Raw genomic sequence first — 20,449 nt, 5'->3', positions numbered from 1 at the left:
GGCGGTGGGGTGTAAAAGGAGGTGAGACCAATTGATTTTGCTGTTCATAATGCACTTATAAGGAGCCTCCGTTGCTCAGGCGGCAGCGCGCCGGCCTCTAACAGCTGGGTTCCGTGGTTCAAATCCCGGTCACTCCATGTGACATTCGTGCTGGACAAAACGGAGGCGGGACAGGTTTTTCTCGGGATACTTCGCTTTTCCCTGTCATCATTCATTCCAGCAACACTGTCCAATATCATTTCATTTGTCATTCATCGATCATTGCCCCAGAGGAGTGCTTCGGCAGCCGGCACAATTCCTACTGTCGCCGCTAGATGGGGCTTTATTCATTCCATTCCTGACCCTGTCGAATGACTGGAAACAGGCTGTATATTTTCGATGTACTTATTCTGATCATAAACCGATCTTTTTAATCTTTCCTGGGTTCGTTTTCAACAGCCAACTTTTCCTTCGGAGAACGTTCTTATATTACAGTAGATTCTCCTGGCATATGAATAAAAATTTGAACCCATTTGAAATAAACGATAGGAATGAGATTGACCGTCCAATTGTTCACCTCTATAATAAGGTCAATAATGCACGGAAGTATGTCATTCGTATCGCCAGAAATCCCGCACACTTGCCTACGCGCGACATTGGTGCTGGTCACATTCTCAACAATAACAATGGCAGCAGATGTAATTTACCGCCAAGTAGCGGTCTTGCATCTTGCTGTGGGGTCCAGAACATCTATAATAATAATAATAATAATAATAATAATAATAATAATAATAATAATAATAATAATAATAATAATAATAATAATGTTCTGGACCGTCGTCAAATGTGCGGACCGCGGTGGAAACGGGTCCTGGACGGGTAATGACTAAGAATGCAGTCGGGCCGCGGGTTCAGTACCGCCAAGGCACCCAAGAAGACACCACGCCGGATCTCCTGAAGGATTTGTTCCATATTAAAAATGCTTATAAGAAAAGATGGCAAAGATTTAGGGACCCAACTGACAGGGTGGAATACCTGGACCTAGCCTGGGAAGTACGAAATCGATTGCTGGAAATAAAGATTGAAAAATGGGAGGAAACTTGCCATAATCTATTAGAAAACGAGTCAGATCGCGAATTTTGGCGGATTCTCGCAGAAAACGATTCAGATCGCGAATTTCGGCTGATTATATATCTAAAACAACATTCAATTATAAATTTCAGTATAATACCGTAGCGAAGCACGGGTATCTTGCTAGTTAATTATATATTCACGAGGAGAGCGAATTTTCTCGCTTCGAAAGTTACTGATGTGTTATAGCCTTATGGTTCAGTTTTATACCTTTATTGAACGCTATATCGGTAGTAACATGACATAAGCTATAACATCTGGTGTTTAGCATTTGCGTGTCGCAGATTATAAAAAACGGTCAAATACACGTTTCTATCAATTTCGATGTGATGAGGCTGTACAAAACGGCGGTGAATTTTCATGTTCGTACTTAGTCCTAACCTATCGCGTTTGTTATGGTACAGCGACCACGCTTTTCTACGAAAAGAAAACTTCCTCTTGGATCAACCATGTGCGCAATTATTTACCGACTGCTATAGTAGAGGCTATGATTTTTACAGTGCAGTAATATTGCGTAAGAAATGACTAGAATACTGTACTCAGTTCTATATAAAATGGTACAGAGTTTTTGAGTTAGGCCTCACTTACTACCTTTTGTACTGTTCTTTTATTCCGCGTGGAAGTCTTTCTGTGCTAACTCCACATAAAATTACTGTAGGATGTTGCGTAAGATAGGACAATTAATTTTTTTAAATCCCAGCTGGTTGCATATGTTTGGGAAAAATAGGGGCAGCTGTACCACCCGGTATATCATACAGACCATCGGTCACAATAGTCGAATACTGTCCAGTGTCGATGTCGGATATGGTTATTTGGAAATCAATATTTGTACGTAATAACAACAGTACTTTAAGGAATGGCAGTGCTTTAATGGATGCCATGATGATGCAGTTACGTCACATGTAATTATCCTATTATAGTATGGTCAAACAGAACTGTGTGTATTCCACTGTGCTGAATCATTTAGTAATTTCTGACAAAACCATCGAAGGTGTTCCATGAGCATCAGTATTTTAATTTCAGTGATCCACACCTTGTTACGAGGTATTTCTTTTTAAGATTGTATAAACGCGGTGTTGAAAATATTTACAGCAAGGTTGAATTCAATAAAGAAAAAGGTAAGATATCGTAAAACCTCAAAAATAGGACATTTAATTATGGTCGAACAAAAACTGTCGTATGCACCTTGCCTATGATGGTAAATAAGACGCTCGTTTTATAAAAACTCTCGTGTCTTCACAATGCTATTAAAGTTTCCTTTCATAAAAGCTATTATCGTAGAGGACTTCATAAAGAAGTTGTTAAAATATTTAACCTACAGGAAATACAGTTAGTAGAGTCATTATTGTTTGACTGACCCATACCTAGCTGTTTATCATATTCTAATCGACACGAGGTACTTACTCCTGGTTTATTCAGTTGAACTGAGAACATCCGCCGAGATTTCACAAGTGATTGAAATCGACCAGAGACGAATTGGTGGAAGTCAGGGGTGTTATGTCCAGGAATCATACTGTAGCAACTAATTAGCTGTGGCCAAATTAAATTTGGTTCTGGGAAGCCGATAGGTGACCTGAAACTATCCTTTCCACAAAGTGAAAATGACATGGAGAAGGATCGTCCAGTTCACGAACGGATCCGTGTACTTCCAGAAATACAAGGAAACAAACAAAGAGAATGTCATTCACAGCAGTTGTGCAGCATCTTCAAAAATGTAATGCTCCATTTGCCTTGTTTCCCTTGATAACGCAACAGTCTAAAACGAACATCATCCTAGATTTCTCGTAGATAGCTCACATTCTGTACTTAAAAAGAATATCTGGAACTCTGTGACTCATATATAGGGAAATTATGACTTAAAGAATGAAAAAGACACAGAGACAGGGATGAATCTGCGACAGTTTTATCAAATATTCACCTTGACAATTTCTACAACTTCATTAGCTGTATGCCTCATTGAGTGAAATCATCTCAGATATTCAGGTGAATCGTATTCACTACCTAAAACTCTACAAAAGTGTTTTTCTCAATCTGTTTTACGTCACGCCAACACAGCTAGGTCTTACGGCGACGATGTAATAGGAAAGGACTCGGATTGTGATGGAAGCGGCTGTTTTCTCTAGTGTGTCGTTCCAGGACGAATTATCATATCTGTCAAAGAGCATTTCAAGAAATTGTTTTACACAAGTAAATTCGGCATCTTGCGAAAAGAATACAATTGCAATGATACGCATTATAGTTCGTATCCGGCTCAATAACAGGGTTCCCAGAAATGTTAAAATGTGTCCACCTCAAATCGTCCAGTTTTTCTTCTTTAGATATTCTTTCACCATACTACCTGGTACCAACACATTCGACTGCGGTTTTTCCAGAGAGCTTGTCATCACTGCACTGAACATGACCAAACCATATCAGTATTGACTCTGGCATCTTCTTATTTACTGGAATGATACCTAAAAATTTTGCGAACATTTTCGTCCTTCATTTGATCTAATGTCATTACTCAAAGAGACCATCTCAGTATTTTCATCTGCATGGTGTGGAGAGTCCGCTCGTGTTTCTTTCTCACTGACCAACACACTGAGCCACACAAAGCCTCTGTTCAGACTACAGTACGGTATACCTTAGACCTGAGAGATATTTTTTGCTAGTTGCTTTACGTCGCACTGACAAAGATACGTCTTATGGCGACGATAGGACCGGAAAGGCCTAGGAATGGGAAGGAGGCGGCCGTGTTCTTAATTAAGGTAAAGCATTTTCCTGGTGTGGAAATGGGAAACCATGTATCAAGAACAGCGGTGAAAATTCATTACCTAAACTGACGTTTTTCCACTCTCCTGTAAAATTACCAAAATATGACTTAGGCATACGTTGTTCCTTTCTTTGTTAGTGGCTTTTCGTCACACCGACAAAGAAAGGTCTTAAGGCGACGATGGGATAGGAAAGGCCTAGGAGTTGGAAGAAAGTGGCCGTGGCGTTAATTAAGGTACAGCCTCAGCATTTGCCTGGCGTGAAGGTGGGAAAACCACGAAAAACCATCTTCAGGGCTGCCGACAGTGGGGTTCGAACCCACTATCTCCCGGATACGAGCTCACAGCTGCACGGTCCTAACCGCATGGCCAACTCACTCGGTTAAAATTATTTTCTTGTCACCTAGAACTCCAGTGACCTCAAGCCATTTCATCCAGGCAGTATTCGCCCGTGTTTGAACTTCCAAGACTGTGTTGCAGTCAGTTTTGACACGTGTCCCCAGGTATCTATAACTGGTTACTTTGTTCATAAGCATCGTCAGCGGTATTTGTCAATCGTCAATAATTAACAGAAGGTCGTTAACGCCTGTTCTGTTCGAATTTAAATACTGCTTATATTATCCGTCACCAGTAGAATATGTTCACGTTATAGTATACTAGTTCGGGAATCAGACGTAAGAATAAGAATCATCTAGGTATGTTCGAACTTCGGCATGGGTATACAGTAGTGACTGGAAGAATAGATTGGTCAAGAATATATAAAAAACCAAACCCCCAGGCGCAAGAGCCCCGAATGGCCATGGCCTACCAAGCGACCGTTGCTCAGCCCGAAGGCCTGCAGATTATGAGGTGTCTTGTGGTCTATACGACGAATCCCCTTGGCCGTTATTCTTGGGTTCCTAGACCGGAGCCGCCATCTCACCGTAAGATATCTTGTGAGTTGTAATCACGTAGGCTGAGTGGAACTCTAACCAGCCCTTAGATTAAGGTAAAAAACCTCATTAGGCCGGGAAACGAACGCAGGTCTTTCGAGTAAGAGGCAGGTACGGTACCCCAACACTGCGGAGCCGGATTCTGGAATATATAATCACAAAAAATGTTATAATCACCGGGGAATTATTGTGTTGACTAGGATACTGCTGGGGAAGAAATCTTAAAATCTCAAGCAGTTCAATTCCCATTTCGAAGAAAAATGTGAGGCGGCAGCCTAAAAGAACGACTTACGTGTAATATCGTTATGAGTCCACAGTGCGGCAATATAGCGGTCCTGAATTTATAACTACGTACTCAATCACGGCGTTACGTTATAGATTACATGGATTACATTCTTACTTCCTCGAGAAGGTATGTAGTACGGGTGATACGTCTATGATAACGTGTTCTTTTAGGCTATGGTGTATGTATGTATGTATGTATTGAACCCGAGTGACTTAGGCCCAAAGTTAATCATGATTTGATTGATAAAATAATATATGGTACATTTATTGAAATACAGAACTGTAGTTGAAAACATTTCATATATGTAATGTCGAAATAGGAGCGAAGGAAGGCCGACAGACTGGAGCCTGACGGATTAGCTCGACACACCAACATTTAGCTACTTCACAGCAGGGGATCTCATTAGTTGGCGAACAAGGAAATACAAGTCTACAAATAAGTCTTGGTCAGAAAGAGAAAGGGGGTAGGTGATACAAAGGAAGCTCGCTACATGAGTAATGCACTGGGATATTTTTGGCAGGACGGAAATTCCGTGCCGTCATGGAAAGCTACAGCGGCTGCGAGTACATTCGCTAGCCTAGGTTCGGGCAGGTGGAGATTTAAATCACGTGACCGCTTGCCGGCCAATCGTAAAAAATTGATGTAAGACTCAGGGATACCATCTTAAGGAATGATGGATGAGATATTCTCGTAACTTCAAAATTAATCAGTAATAAATTATTGTGAGTACACGGATCGATGTAATGAATTTATTAGATGTCACGCATGGAAAAATAATCAATAATTATTGGCAAATTAAATAAATTGAAGGGTGGATTTCTTGGAAACCAGACAGCTTGAATCTCATTGGCTGGACAAAGACCACGTTGTAAGGGACGCTTCCGAAGGCGCGAAATGTGAGGAGCTAAATCCACCCGTATCTCCTAAATCTGTGATCACCAGGAGTTCATATTTAATCCAGCAGATATGCTAGCGGAGTGGATTAATTTGATGTAAATTTTAACGTCCAATTCGGAGTGCAAGTACCGATATTAAAAATCCACCCCCTCCCTCAGGGGTATGACGTCAATGAATCCGCGGGAGAAAGCTTCATCCATATATACGGGACAAGGGATCCTCGCCAACACACTTGAAATGAATCTCTGGAGGTGAACCGTCGGTCGCAGCTAACTTCGAATTTTACAGGCATACAGTAACTCAACATTTAATGGCGCGAGCATCCGCCAGTGTTTGTAAAATGTGATCGCGCTCAAGCGACATGAACTGGAAATAGTTAACGTAGGACAGTGTTTGTCAGTTATAAATATCAGTGAAGTAAATTAAATGCACTATAAGAGAGTAATATAAATTGTACCACAATAAGTACGTAAATAACCTACTGTGTGACGAACAGTACTTTAAGGGAATAGTAGCCTGTACTTTGCAATATCGAACCGCTATCATGAACACTTAAGAGTGCCGTATGAAACGGGCGTATCGCGTCAGACGACATAAATCGCGACGGGCGTAAAATTTGACACCTCGTCGTACGTGTCCAGGTCCATTGTGCGGTAATTGGACGAAGATTAAAATAGTGTAAATATTAAATTTTTGGGTCTAGGAGATTAATTTGTTGTATAAAAGTTAAAGTATTCAGTGTTAACGTTGTCAATGGTAAACGTTTTGTGATAATTAAGGTATTAGTGTAAAATGGTAATGTGCCAGGAAATCTTTTGTGGAACTACGCCATCAAGAATGGAGGAGTAAAATGCAGAGAGGGGCCGAAAGGAGCCTCTCATCTGCAAAGCTGTAATGGAATACCGAGAAACTAAGATGAGTACATAATGTATATAATATTTGGGAAATGTTAGCGTGATTGGGAAAAATGGGAATAATTTGATTATACTTGGTTACCTTCTGTAACAAGATGAGTCGCTTAACGACCCCATCCTAAATTTGTAGCACGGACAGTAGTAAAGATAACAATGTAAATAATCGGGTCTTTTTCTGTATTCAGTTTGTTGGAGATGTAAATTTTGTATATATAGTGTAGTACGTTAAGTCATGCATGCATTCATATTTCTTTGTAGAATAATTTTCTTTCATTTGATTTTGGCTATGATAGTTAAATAAGACCCGATATGTGCTTTTCTGTTTGTCATTTTAACGAGCTATGTAATGACACTGAAGGAAAATCCAGCTTCGCCATACCAGTTGTGTTTTGTTGTGATTAGTATGTTCATATTTTCAAAGTGAAGTTGTTAAATTTGTGAGAAGCGATTATAATAATAATATTCCAAGTAAATCGTATCTGGAGTTGATTAGTGCCAGAATAAATCGAAATTGTAAAAGGGGTTATGCGTTAAACATCTTAAGAGTGGACTACCGTGTAACAGGCGAAATTAATTTTTTTAAATTAATAATAATAATAAATAAAAAAATAAAACTACTTTTTTTTGAAGAATTTTTTAAAATTTTAATTTGGATATAATAAAATTCATGTGATATCGGAATTTTTAGTGAGCCGTGCGTAATAGTACATTTAAGTGATCAGGTGTTGTGTTTGTCGGAAATCATTTAATGACGGGACGTCGTTTTTAATTCGGAATTAAAGTGTGTGGTAATTTCACTTGATAAATTAATAATATTGAAAAGTAGATCGGTGCTAATAATCCGTACATGTTAATGAACGTGTGGTTTAAATTACGGTCCAATATTTTTCTTTACGAATAAATGTCGTGTCTTAAATTTGCAATTCATTAGCCGGAACACGTAGGAATAATATTACGAAACCATGATTGTCAAATTTTGGTAAATATAATTTCAAGATGTTACGATTATTTGTGGAGAACGAACTAAGGCGTAGATCAAAATGAGATAGAAAAATGTTAAAGAATCTGCAGTCAGATAATAAAAAGGTCGTACGATGTCAAAAGTGGAATAAATAAGTCAGTTGATAATTCTGTGAGAAATAAATGAATCAAGGAATATTGAGATAGAAAGGGAAATAAATTCCTTACGAGAGACACTTAGGATATTGAAATGAGTGTAAAATGTACGGGCAGTGTCACAGAGAAATACTGAGTTACGTAGCGGGTAGAATTCGGACCCGTGACAGCATGTACGAAATAAATAGACTGCACAGCTATTCGTCGAGATACTACGGATCTAAGGATAATGAGAGTTCAGAGTCCACATAAATGATCGTATATTGTAATCATTGTAATGACGAGCGATGACAATCATGATGTCGTGATAATAATAATAATAATAATAATAAATATTGCAGATTGGACCGCCTTAATTAATTGAGCGTTGATAAAGATGTTAAACGGGAATCTAAATGATAATATGCAACCGATAATAATAATAATAATGTAAGGACGATGTTAAATCATCGCGGTCAGCTTAATAATAATTGTCATAATAATAACAGTAATGATGCCGTTGGTTGATCAGTGAAATAATTATAATTGCGACCGATATCTTAATATATTTGGCGGAAGTGACCGATTCATTAATAATAATAACCTCTTGAGTGACATGAATAATAATAATAATATCTTGAGTCACCTATTCATTAATAATAATAATAATAATAATAATAACCACAAGAGGGATATAATAATAATAACATTAATAACCATTTGTGTTTGCATCCCGCATAATAATGACGATATTAATCAAACGTGACAGTGCCAGGAACCGTTGAATAATAATAATAATAATAAGAAGAAGAAGAAGAATTTCTAGGATGATAATTTCATAAATATTCTGACGATAGTTAATTAATTAATTGGTGACAACATCCCTCGATTCGTATGTTTAAATAATAAGAATGATAAATATTAGTCATTTGTGACCTCGTTATCGTACGGTTTCCCCACGGTATTTCCCATCGCTTCTCGTTATCTCATCTGTGGCAGTAGTCTACTGAGGCTCCTTTGTAGCATTTCAGATCATGTGTAAATAAAATGTAAATGCTAATTCTGTGGTATGGTATCAGCAGGACATCGTAAGATAGGAACTGTCCGTGTAATCCATTTTTCGTAATTCACGAGAAACATTACCCAGTCCGAGTACCGGTCTCGGAAAAATGTATATAGCCGGAGTACATCATCTTAGTTAAATCGAGAAGCCGACCGTAACATAGGTTATGCTCGGGCTCCCGATAGAAGGAAGCTATATCCTTGAACAACGGTTCGATTCAAATGGAATCGATCCGTAAATTATACCTCAAAATGTCATTTTATTTCAGAAGCAACCCAGCAAGATATTGATACCACTTGCGGTATAGCGAGTGATTTGTTTATGTAACATGTGTGGGAATTTAAATATCGTTGCCAAATGTATCAAAGTTTCGTACGTCGGATGGCGTAATAAACTGCTCTTTCTGGCAATTATTTCAAAGGAAACCATTCTCATAATCTTTTTATTGTAGTTAGATGATGCCTTTTTTAAAGTTAACAGTCACTTCCTAGTCCTATCATGGAGTCCTTAAATTCAAGTTTACAATCGAGCCTTCCCCAATTTTAATTTTAAATTGCTCCGTTCATTCCCGTGTTCTATTTATGCCGCTATAGTTATATTTGATGACTTAAATAATGAACCGACACCCCTGAGATAAATGCTAGTCTGGGACTCGGGAGGTGGACGGGTGCAAAATGGCTTGCCCAACGTGGTGCTTTAAGAAAGGCAGAGAGGGCCTAACAAATGAAGGGAAGAACTACGAGTCATGTTGGTTGACATCAGTAAAACGATGACCAATTGTAGGACATGTTACAGTTGGGCCAGAAGAAATATGGCTGGTTTAAAGTGAGACTTTACTGTGTGCCCACTGGGAAGCTTGATTGCATTCTAAAGAGGCCAATATCATTGCTAATCAATTGTAATAATTTTTAATATACTTTTTTTCAAATTTTATATTTTTAAATTTTGATTTTAATTAATTGATGACCGCATCACGGTCAGGTGTGTGTTCACTTGTAACGTAATATCATGCTAGAGTAAGGTTAGTTTCGAACGGGGCTAGATTTGGCTAGTTTATTAATATAATCCATTGCTAATCTCTTCAAGTTAGGCAATGATTCAAAATTCAATAAGCTCGAAGATTTGATGTTTCTCTTTTTCCCATATGAAATTTAATATTATTTTGGTAATTCAGGACTCCATTTACATGTCATTGGACATGAGATGAATATTATAAACAGTTATGTAGGAAGGCTTGAATTGGTAAAAATATTACTGAGCACCAGTTCAAGTTATTATTTAAAAAGAGGTTGAGATGGTATAAATTAAAATTAACGTATTTCAGGGCCGGAGATTTCCAACTTCATCGTTGTTTTTAATGTTGTTGTTATATTGGAGCAGTTTATTGTGAAATCTTAGGCGCAAGCCAGCAGTCAAGTGAATGACGTGCAAATGTAAACAAGTTTTAAAGTCAAAATTTTTTTTTGTTAAATGAAAGTTAGTGTAGGGGTATAACATCATAGGATAGGGCCTAGACCCAATAGCGTATTCCTTCGTGTGCAGCAAGGTGAGAGGCCGATCGGCCCTTTGCTTTCTCAAGAAAAGTTTATAATGTCTGACGACGGTGGGGAGCGACCCCTGGACGTAGTAGATGGACAGGGAGAGGTGAAAGATACAACGTTAGAGAAATTAATGCAAGCGTTGGCTTTGAATAATGTTTCGATGGAACGTAGGTTCGATCAAATGCGGGCCGATAGTGTTTCGATTAAACATGAACTTGCAGAACAAATGCAGGCCAATAGTGCTTCAATTAAACATGAACTTGCAGAACAAATGAAGGTTAATAGTGTTTCATTAGAGAACAAAATAGACCAAGTACAGGCTGCGTGTGAAGTTAATAAAACAGAACTCAAGGCACAAATAGATGCAGTTCAGGCCGCGAGCGTAGCGATGGGACAGGAACTTAGGGACAAATTAACTCAAGTCCAGGAAGCATGTCACTTCGCGAAAGATGAATTAAAAGGGCACCTGGATTCATACATTACCATCATTAATGAAAGGGTTGACCGCGTTAGAGATGAGGCTCAAATGGAGCGGGCAGAAATTAAGGAGAAATTGAACGCTAGTGTCAAGGAACTCGCCGCTCTACGATTAACTGACAGACAAGACATAGAATCACACATAGAGGAAATTCGGGATGAATGTCGGAAGGAGAATGACATCGTCCGGGGACAAGTAGAAGAAAAATGCGCGCAGATAGCTGGCACCTTGGACAAGCATGACAAGGGCATGAACGAGTTACGTGGGGAAGCTGCTCGTACACTTGTAATCGTAGCAGGACTGAAAAACAAAGTCGAGGAATTAACTGTAAAGTTAGAAGACCGTAGCCAGAGAATAACCAAGTGCGAAGACGCAAACCTAGCGTTATTCCAGCGGACGGAAGACCTAATTGAACAGGGCCAATCATTTGCCGACACGGAAGTTCGCCTATTAGAACAGTGCAAGGCGTATAATTGGCAAATTTCCGGCACAAAAGAAATGTCAAGTAGTAATCCCGACGGCATGGATGACATCCGAAAAGACTTGGAGATGTTGAAGGCTAGGTTGGAACCGTCAGCGTCTAGCCAAGACTTTAACCTCCAATACCGTGAGTACGAACCCCATGATAACCAGGGGATTTATAAGAAAGGGGGCCTATCCCAAGTTGACACAAACGGTTTCAAGTTTGAGAACAGAGATGGGTCGTCTACATCATCGAATGCTATCCCGACATCGGTGGTACATGTTATTAAAATGTCTGATGACAAGCCACCAAGGTTCGATGCCCGTGGGCATATCACCCCGAAAGGTTTCATCCGGGAAATCGCCGGTTATATAAATGAAAATAAGATACCAGTAGAGCGACAACTGCGAACAGTCGAGAAATTCCTAGACGGAGCACCAGCTGTATGGTTCAGGGCTTTCTTGTATACCTTTGAAGATTTTGAAGGATTTCGGCGGGCTTTTCTCCAAAAATTCTGGAGCATTCAGGAACAGCAGGAGTTAAGGCTGGAAGTCTACTCCAGACGATATTCAACATCTTCACCCACGAAATTCTCAGATTACTTTGTGGCACAATTTCACAAGCTACGAGAGCTTGAAAATCCAATGAGCGAAACAGAATTGATTAGCGCCATTGGAAAGCAATTGCCATTTGAGGTCCAACGAATGATGATAGCGTCAAATGTCCAGACGGCTGTCGAAGCGGAGGCTTTGTTACGTCAATTAGACCTCACAACGCATCATTCGAACCCGAGACAAATTAGGAGCAGGGACCAACAGGTGAACAATATCGAACGGACAATCGAACCGAAGACCACTAGTACAAAGAACCAGGGAACTAGTACTGATCCGGAACCTCGTCGAGCATATAATACGGAGTGGAAGCCGCGACAATGGACGAGACCTAGGAATTTTGCGGAAGGCAACCGGCAAACCAACCAAGGTCAATTTCGAGCTGACAGGGGATACCGTGGATTCCAGAGAAATAATTATAGGCCGTATCATCTAGAAATCAAGGGAACCCGAGATATTACCAGGGAGGATCTCGTCAGGAGAAGGATGACAGATATCAAGAGTCTAGGTGGTACATAGAAGAGCTGAACAAGAGAAAATGGAAGGAGGCGATCCATGATCGAGGCCGTGATGAGGAAGCGACAGGAGCGGAGAGCTTGGAATTCCAAAGAGCAAGGAAAGGGGGCAGCGACTTGAACCCGAATGCACCGACGTTCGATTCGGGACAAGGAAACAAAGGGATGTGACTAGAAGCAGAGATTGAACGAGAGGAAGCAGATGACGAGCCGGAAGAAGATGATGTCGAAGAAGAAGATGAAGAAGAAGACGGACGGGAAGAAGAAGTCCAAGTAATCCATACACCAATTGAAGCAAGGCCATGTCCGGAGTGTGGAGAGATAGACAGCGATGTGCAGGAATTTGTCAATACGATCCATCAAATCGAAAGACAGAACGAGGAGTTAAGGTTCAGGAACCAGATGTTGAGAGATGAAATCAATAGCCGTCACAGGACAGAGGATCCGATGTCAAATCATGATTGTGATGATATGGACACACCATAAAAAAAAATTCTCATGATGCTCACTAGATTTTTTTTTTACCTGGGCAAGAGGAAGATGAACCCGATTGACTTAGGCCCAAAGTCAATCATGATTTGATTGATAAAATAATATATGGTACATTTATTGAAATACAGAACTGTAGTTGAAAACATTTCATATATGTAATGTCGAAATAGGAGCGAAGGAAGGACGACAGACTGGAGCCTGACGGATTAGCTCGACACACCAACATTTAGCTACTTCACAGCAGGGGATCTCATTAGTTGGCGAACAAGGAAATGCAAGTCTACAAATAAGTCTTGGTCAGAAAGAGAAAGGGGGTAGGTGATACAAAGGAAGCTCGCTACATGAGTAATGCACTGGGATATTTTTGGCAGGACGGAAATTCCGTGCCGTCATGGAAAGCTACAGCGGCTGCGAGTACATTCGCTAGCCTAGGTTCGGGCAGGTGGAGATTTAAATCACGTGACCGCTTGCCGGCCAATCGTAAAAATTTGATGTAAGACTCAGGGATACCATCTTAAGGAATGATGGATGAGATATTCTCGTAACTTCAAAATTAATCAGTAATAAATTTTTGTGAGTACACGGATCGATGTAATGAATTTGTTAGATGTCACGCATGGAAAAATAATCAATAATTATTGGCAAATTAAATAAATTGATGGCTGGATTTCTTGGAAACCAGACAGCTTGAATCTCATTGGCTGGACAAAGACCACGTTGTAAGGGACGCTTCCGAAGGCGCGAAATGTGAGGAGCTAAATCCACCCGTATCTCCTAAATCTGTGATCACCAGGAGTTCATATTTAATCCAGCAGATATGCTAGCGGAGTGGATTAATTTGATGTAAATTTTAACGTCCAATTCGGAGTGCAAGTACCGATATTAAAAATCCACCCCCTCCCTCAGGGGTATGACGTCAATGAATCCGCGGGAGAAAGCTTCATCCATATATACGGGACAAGGGATCCTCGCCAACACACTTGAAATGAATCTCTGGAGGTGAACCGTCGGTCGCAGCTAACTTCGAATTTTACAGGCATACAGTAACTCAACATTTAATGGCGGGAGCATCCGCCAGTGTTTGTAAAATGTGATCGCGCTCAAGCGACATGAACTGGAAATAGTTAACGTAGGACAGTGTTTGTCAGTTATAAATATCAGTGAAGTAAATTAAATGCACTATAAGAGAGTAATATAAATTGTACCACAATAAGTACGTAAATAACCTACTGTGTGACGAACAGTACTTTAAGGGAATAGTAGCCTGTACTTTGCAATATCGAACCGCTATCATGAACACTTAAGAGTGCCGTATGAAACGGGCGTATCGCGTCAGACGACATAAATCGCGACGGGCGTAAAATTTGACACCTCGTCGTACGTGTCCAGGTCCATTGTGCGGTAATTGGACGAAGATTAAAATAGTGTAAATATTAAATTTTTGGGTCTAGGAGATTAATTTGTTGTATAAAAGTTAAAGTATTCAGTGTTAACGTTGTCAATGGTAAACGTTTTGTGATAATTAAGGTATTAGTGTAAAATGGTAATGTGCCAGGAAATCTTTTGTGGAACTACGCCATCAAGAATGGAGGAGTAAAATGCAGAGAGGGGCCGAAAGGAGCCTCTCATCTGCAAAGCTGTAATGGAATACCGAGAAACTAAGATGAGTACATAATGTATATAATATTTGGGAAATGTTAGCGTGATTGGGAAAAATGGGAATAATTTGATTATACTTGGTTACCTTCTGTAACAAGATGAGTCGCTTAACGACCCCATCCTAAATTTGTAGCACGGACAGTAGTAAAGATAACAATGTAAATAATCGGGTCTTTTTCTGTATTCAGTTTGTTGGAGATGTAAATTTTGTATAGATAGTGTAGTACGTTAAGTCATGCATGCATTCATATTTCTTTGTAGAATAATGTTCTTTCATTTGATTTTGGCTATGATAGTTAAATAAGACCCGATGTGTGCTTTTCTGTTTGTCATTTTAACGAGCTATGTAATGACACTGAAGGAAAATCCAGCTTCGCCATACCAGTTGTGTTTTGTTGTGATTAGTATGTTCATATTTTCAAAGTGAAGTTGTTAAATTTGTGAGAAGCGATTATAATAATAATATTCCAAGTAAATCGTATCTGGAGTTGATTAGTGCCAGAATAAATCGAAATTGTAAAAGGGGTTATGCGTTAAACATCTTAAGAGTGGACTACCGTGTAACAGGCGAAATTAATTTTTTTTAAATTAATAATAATAATAAATAAAAAATAAAACTACTTTTTTGAAGAATTTTTTTTTTAAATTTTAATTTGGATATAATAAAATTCATGTGATATCGGAATTTTTAGTGAGCCGTGCGTAATAGTACATTTAAGTGATCAGGTGTTGTGTTTGTCGGAAATCATTTAATGACGGGACGTCGTTTTTAATTCGGAATTAAAGTGTGTGGTAATTTCACTTGATAAATTAATAATATTGAAAAGTAGATCGGTGCTAATAATCCGTACATGTTAATGAACGTGTGGTTTAAATTACGGTCCAATATTTTTCTTTACGAACAAATGTCGTGTCTTAAATTTGCAATTCATAAGCCGGAACACGTAGGACTAATATTACGAAACCATGATTGTCAAATTTTGGTAAATATAATTTCAAGATGTTACGATTATTTGTGGAGAACGAACTAAGGCGTAGATCAAAATGAGATAGAAAAATGTTAAAGAATCTGCAGTCAGATAATAAAAAGGTCGTACGATGTCAAAAGTGGAATAAATAAGTCAGTTGATAATTCTGTGAGAAATAAATGAATCAAGGAATATTGAGATAGAAAGGGAAATAAATTCCGTACGAGAGACACTTAGGATATTGAAATGAGTGTAAAATGTACGGGCAGTGTCACAGAGAAATACTGAGTTACGTAGCGGGTAGAATTCGGACCCGTGACAGCATGTACGAAATAAATAGACTGCACAGCTATTCGTCGAGATACTACGGATCTAAGGATAATGAGAGTTCAGAGTCCACATAAATGATCGTATATTGTAATCATTGTAATGACGAGCGATGACAATCATGATGTCGTGATAATAATAATAATAATAATAAATATTGCAGATTGGACCGCCTTAATTAATTGAGCGTTGATAAAGATGTTAAACGGGAATCTAAATGATAATATGCAACCGATAATAATAATAATAATGTAAGGACGATGTTAAATCATCGCGGTCAGCTTAATAATAATTGTCATAATAATAACAGTAATGATGCCGTTGGTTGATCAGTGAAATAATTATAATTGCGACCGATATCTTAATATATTTGGCGGAAGAGACCGATTCATTAATAATAATAACCTCTTGAGTGACGTGAATAATAATAATAATATCTTGAGTCACCTATTCATTAATAATAATATTAATAACCACAAGAGGGATATAATAATAATAACATTAATAACCATTTGTGTTTGCATCCCGCATAATAATGACGATATTAATCAAACGTGACAGTGCCAGGAACCGTTGAATAATAATAATAAGAAGAAGAAGAAGAAGAATTTCTAGGATGATAATTTCATAAATATTCTGACGATAGTTAATTAATTAATTGGTGACAACATCCCTCGATTCGTATGTTTAAATAATAAGAATGATAAATATTAGTCATTTGTGACCTCGTTATCGTACGGTTTCCCCACGGTATTTCCCATCGCTTCTCGTTATCTCATCTGTGGCAGTAGTCTACTGAGGCTACTTTGTAACATTTCAGATCATGTGTAAATAAAATGTAAATGCTAATTCTGTGGTATGGTATCAGCTGGACATCGTAAGATAGGAACTGTCCGTGTAATCCATTTTTCGTAATTCACGAGAAACATTACCCAGTCCGAGTACCGGTCTCGGAAAAATGTATATAGCCGGAGTACATCATCTTAGTTAAATCGAGAAGCCGACCGTAACATGGGTTATGCTCGGGCTCCCGATAGAAGGAAGCTATATCCTTGAACAACTGTTCGATTCAAATGGAATCGATCCGTAAATTATACCTCAAAATGTCATTTTATTTCAGAAGCAACCCAGCAAGATATTGATACCACTTGCGGTATAGCGAGTGATTTGTTTATGTAACATGTGTGGGAATTTAAATATCGTTGCCAAATGTATCAAAGTTTCGTACGTCGGATGGCGTAATAAACTGCTCTTTCTGGCAATTATTTCAAAGGAAACCATTCTCATAATCTTTTTATTGTAGTTAGATGATGCCCTTTTTAAAGTTAACAGTCACTTCCTAGTCCTATCATGGAGTCCTTAAATTCAAGTTTACAATCGAGCCTTCCCCAATTTTAATTTTAAATTGCTCCGTTCATTCCCGTGTTCTATTTATGCCGCTATAGTTATATTTGATGACTTAAATAATGAACCGACACCCCTGAGATAAATGCTAGTCTGGGACTCGGGAGGTGGACGGGTGCAGTATGTATGTATGTATGTATGTATGTATGTATGTATGTATGTATGTATGTATGTATGTATGTATGTATGGGAGCGCACTATACTGTTTTACACTTTATTTCTTTCTACCCAAATGAAGTACTTTACACATCATTTCTTACGTCTTCCTGAAACCAACATTTCGGAGTGCTGCATACCTATGCTTTGACAGCTGTGTCCAGTTTTGCAAAATCTGCAAAACGGCGACGACGCACAGGTTTATTCATGTGCCCGAACAGGTGATAATCACTTGGTGCCAAGTCGGGAATGTATGGTGGTTGTGGCAGCAGCGTGAACCCATTTGATCAATGGCAGCGTTGGTGTCTCGGCTAGTGTGGGACCGGGCATTGTTATGTTGCAGAAGCGCACCTTTAAACCATTTTCCTAGCCGCTTAGTTTGAATGGCACGACGGAAGCGCTTAAGGGTTGCCACATATGCTGCACTGTTAATCATGGCCCCAAATTCCAGCCAGTCAATGTTGATGCTGTCCTTTGTGTACAAGAACACTGCCGCCATTCGCTTGTCAACTGATGGCATTGTTCGACATTTCTTTGGCGGTCGACTGCCTCTATGCTTCCATTGCATCGATTGTTGTTTCGATTGTGGCTCATGGTATTGGAGCCATGTCTCATCACCAGTCTCAAGTCTAGCCATGAAGTCGGCTGGATCTTGATCGTGGAGTTGCAAAAGTTCTCTGCACACGTCCATACTCCTCTGCTTTTCGTCTGTAGACAAGAGTCTAGGCACCCAAGTGAATGACTCCTTCCTCACCTGTAAGTTGCCGTGCACGATCCGCTGCAGGGTGTTTCGACTAATTCCCGTGGCTGCCTCCATTTCCGTAAATGTGATGCATTTGTTTCCTTGGATGGCCTGTTCGACCCGGGCAATTTTGGCTGATGTTGACACTCACATTCCTTCCAGAACTGGTTCCCTTGTCCACCGATTTTCGTGGACAAGGTTTTCAAACCTTCCACCCAGTTGCAAACTGTTTTCCGTAACGGCGCATGTTCTCTACAGACTGCCACCAAGCGCCTACTTTCCGTAGGAACGAAGTCGTATAGCGCTGCCTTGACGGTTGGTTTCCATGTTGTCTGCTCCTGCTGACAATGTTGTTATGAAATGGCTAAGACGAGTGCATTCGTTGGCCCCTGTGCGTGTGCTGCCACCAAACTCTGGAACAAGACCGTAGTTATACGTCACCACCTTCAAAAGTGAAATGTGAACCATACCCGGATGTACAAAAGAAAAAGTGTAAAACAATATAGTACGCCTCTTCGTATGTATGTATGTATGTATGTATGTATGTATGTATGTATGTATGTATGTATGTATGTTCAGTCCTCAGCCCGAAGGCTGGTGGGATCCTCAACAGCTCCACCATTAGCTGCCACAGATGGCCTAGGTATCACTGAAGAGGCGTACTATGTAAATGAGGAGTGAGGTAGTTTCCCGTTGCTCTACTCATTGAGCCAGAAGTTGCTATTACACACCAGTCTGCCAAGCGATGTGAAACTCTCGTTTCGTGTATCTTGTCCTAGTGCAGTGTGAGAATACGCCACATCCTGTGGCAACTGGTAACGAGTTGAGTAACAGCCTATAACTAAATCAACTGGCTAATTCCAAATATCCGAATCCTGCCTGGACGACCACACTGGTACTTTCGGTTTAGTTGATCTAATTATATTCCCATGGCATCAGGTTAGATGCAGGTTGAGGATGTTCAAATATTATGACGACTCAGTGTCGTTGAAATCCGGCATATTAAAGAAATCCTCCACGACAAAATCCTGGAACCCCTGATTCTCTTACAATAAATAGCGAAAAGACTTGAATCAAGTAACATTATTATTTAAATTCTATCAAATTTTATTGACGCCACGGCCGCTTCCTTCCTACTCTTAGCACTTTCCTGTCCCATGGTCGCCATAACGTGTAACGTAAAGCCACTTGCAAAAAAAAAAAAAAGTATTTTACTTCTACTAAGTTATTAATAATTGAGAATATATTCTTTGATCTCAGTATTTCCAACATGTATTACATCGTAACTCTCCTCTATCAGCTTTAGGTACTTGATGGACAACGAAATTTAACCGTGAAATGTACGAAACAGCACTCGCGTATGTTGAATAAACAACCATATGCCAGTGCATCATAGAAGGGGAACAGATGCACTTACCCGTAACATCTGATTTGCTGGCTGTTTATGGTTGAATGCCGGCAATGTTTACAACTGATGCTTGTAGCATAATTTAGGTCCATTTTGGTTCGGTACTGTTCCTATTCTCATGCTGCCCCATTACCGCTTCCATTCACCCATACAGAAGACATGCACCCTGACTCATTGTTAATAATTGTGTTATCTGCTCCATGCAGCGTTGGCCGCAGGCTGAAGGAGGGAGCGTTCTCCCTTCCATACGCTCATCATGTTCATTATATCACGAATATTTTTACACAATTCTGCGCGCGTGCAAGAGAAGTTAGCGCAGAGCAGCTTTAGAGCTCATGCTAGTCTTCGGCCATTCCACGAGTGCAGAAGTGAACGATATTATTTGAATCCGATTATTTTTCCCTAATACTGTATTGTGTTTTCCGGGATAATCCCCACACCAACATGGTTTATTATACGTGAATATTCATGAAATTCTTTCTTAAATAATGTATTCACCAACTTGCCTACAAAAGCGAATTATAAAGTCTTCGCCCGATTGACGTAATAGAACCATATTAAGGGACTTGCATTCTCCTTATTTCGTTAATTCTCTGTGATATACAGGGCTGTTCAGCTAAGCTGTGCACCTCAAATAA

This window comes from Anabrus simplex, chromosome 2 (genome assembly GCF_040414725.1).
Source record: "Anabrus simplex isolate iqAnaSimp1 chromosome 2, ASM4041472v1, whole genome shotgun sequence".
NCBI lineage: Eukaryota > Metazoa > Arthropoda > Insecta > Orthoptera > Tettigoniidae > Anabrus > Anabrus simplex.
The sequence above is the reverse complement of the archived record's forward strand: the minus strand, read 5'-3'. Positions refer to the sequence as shown.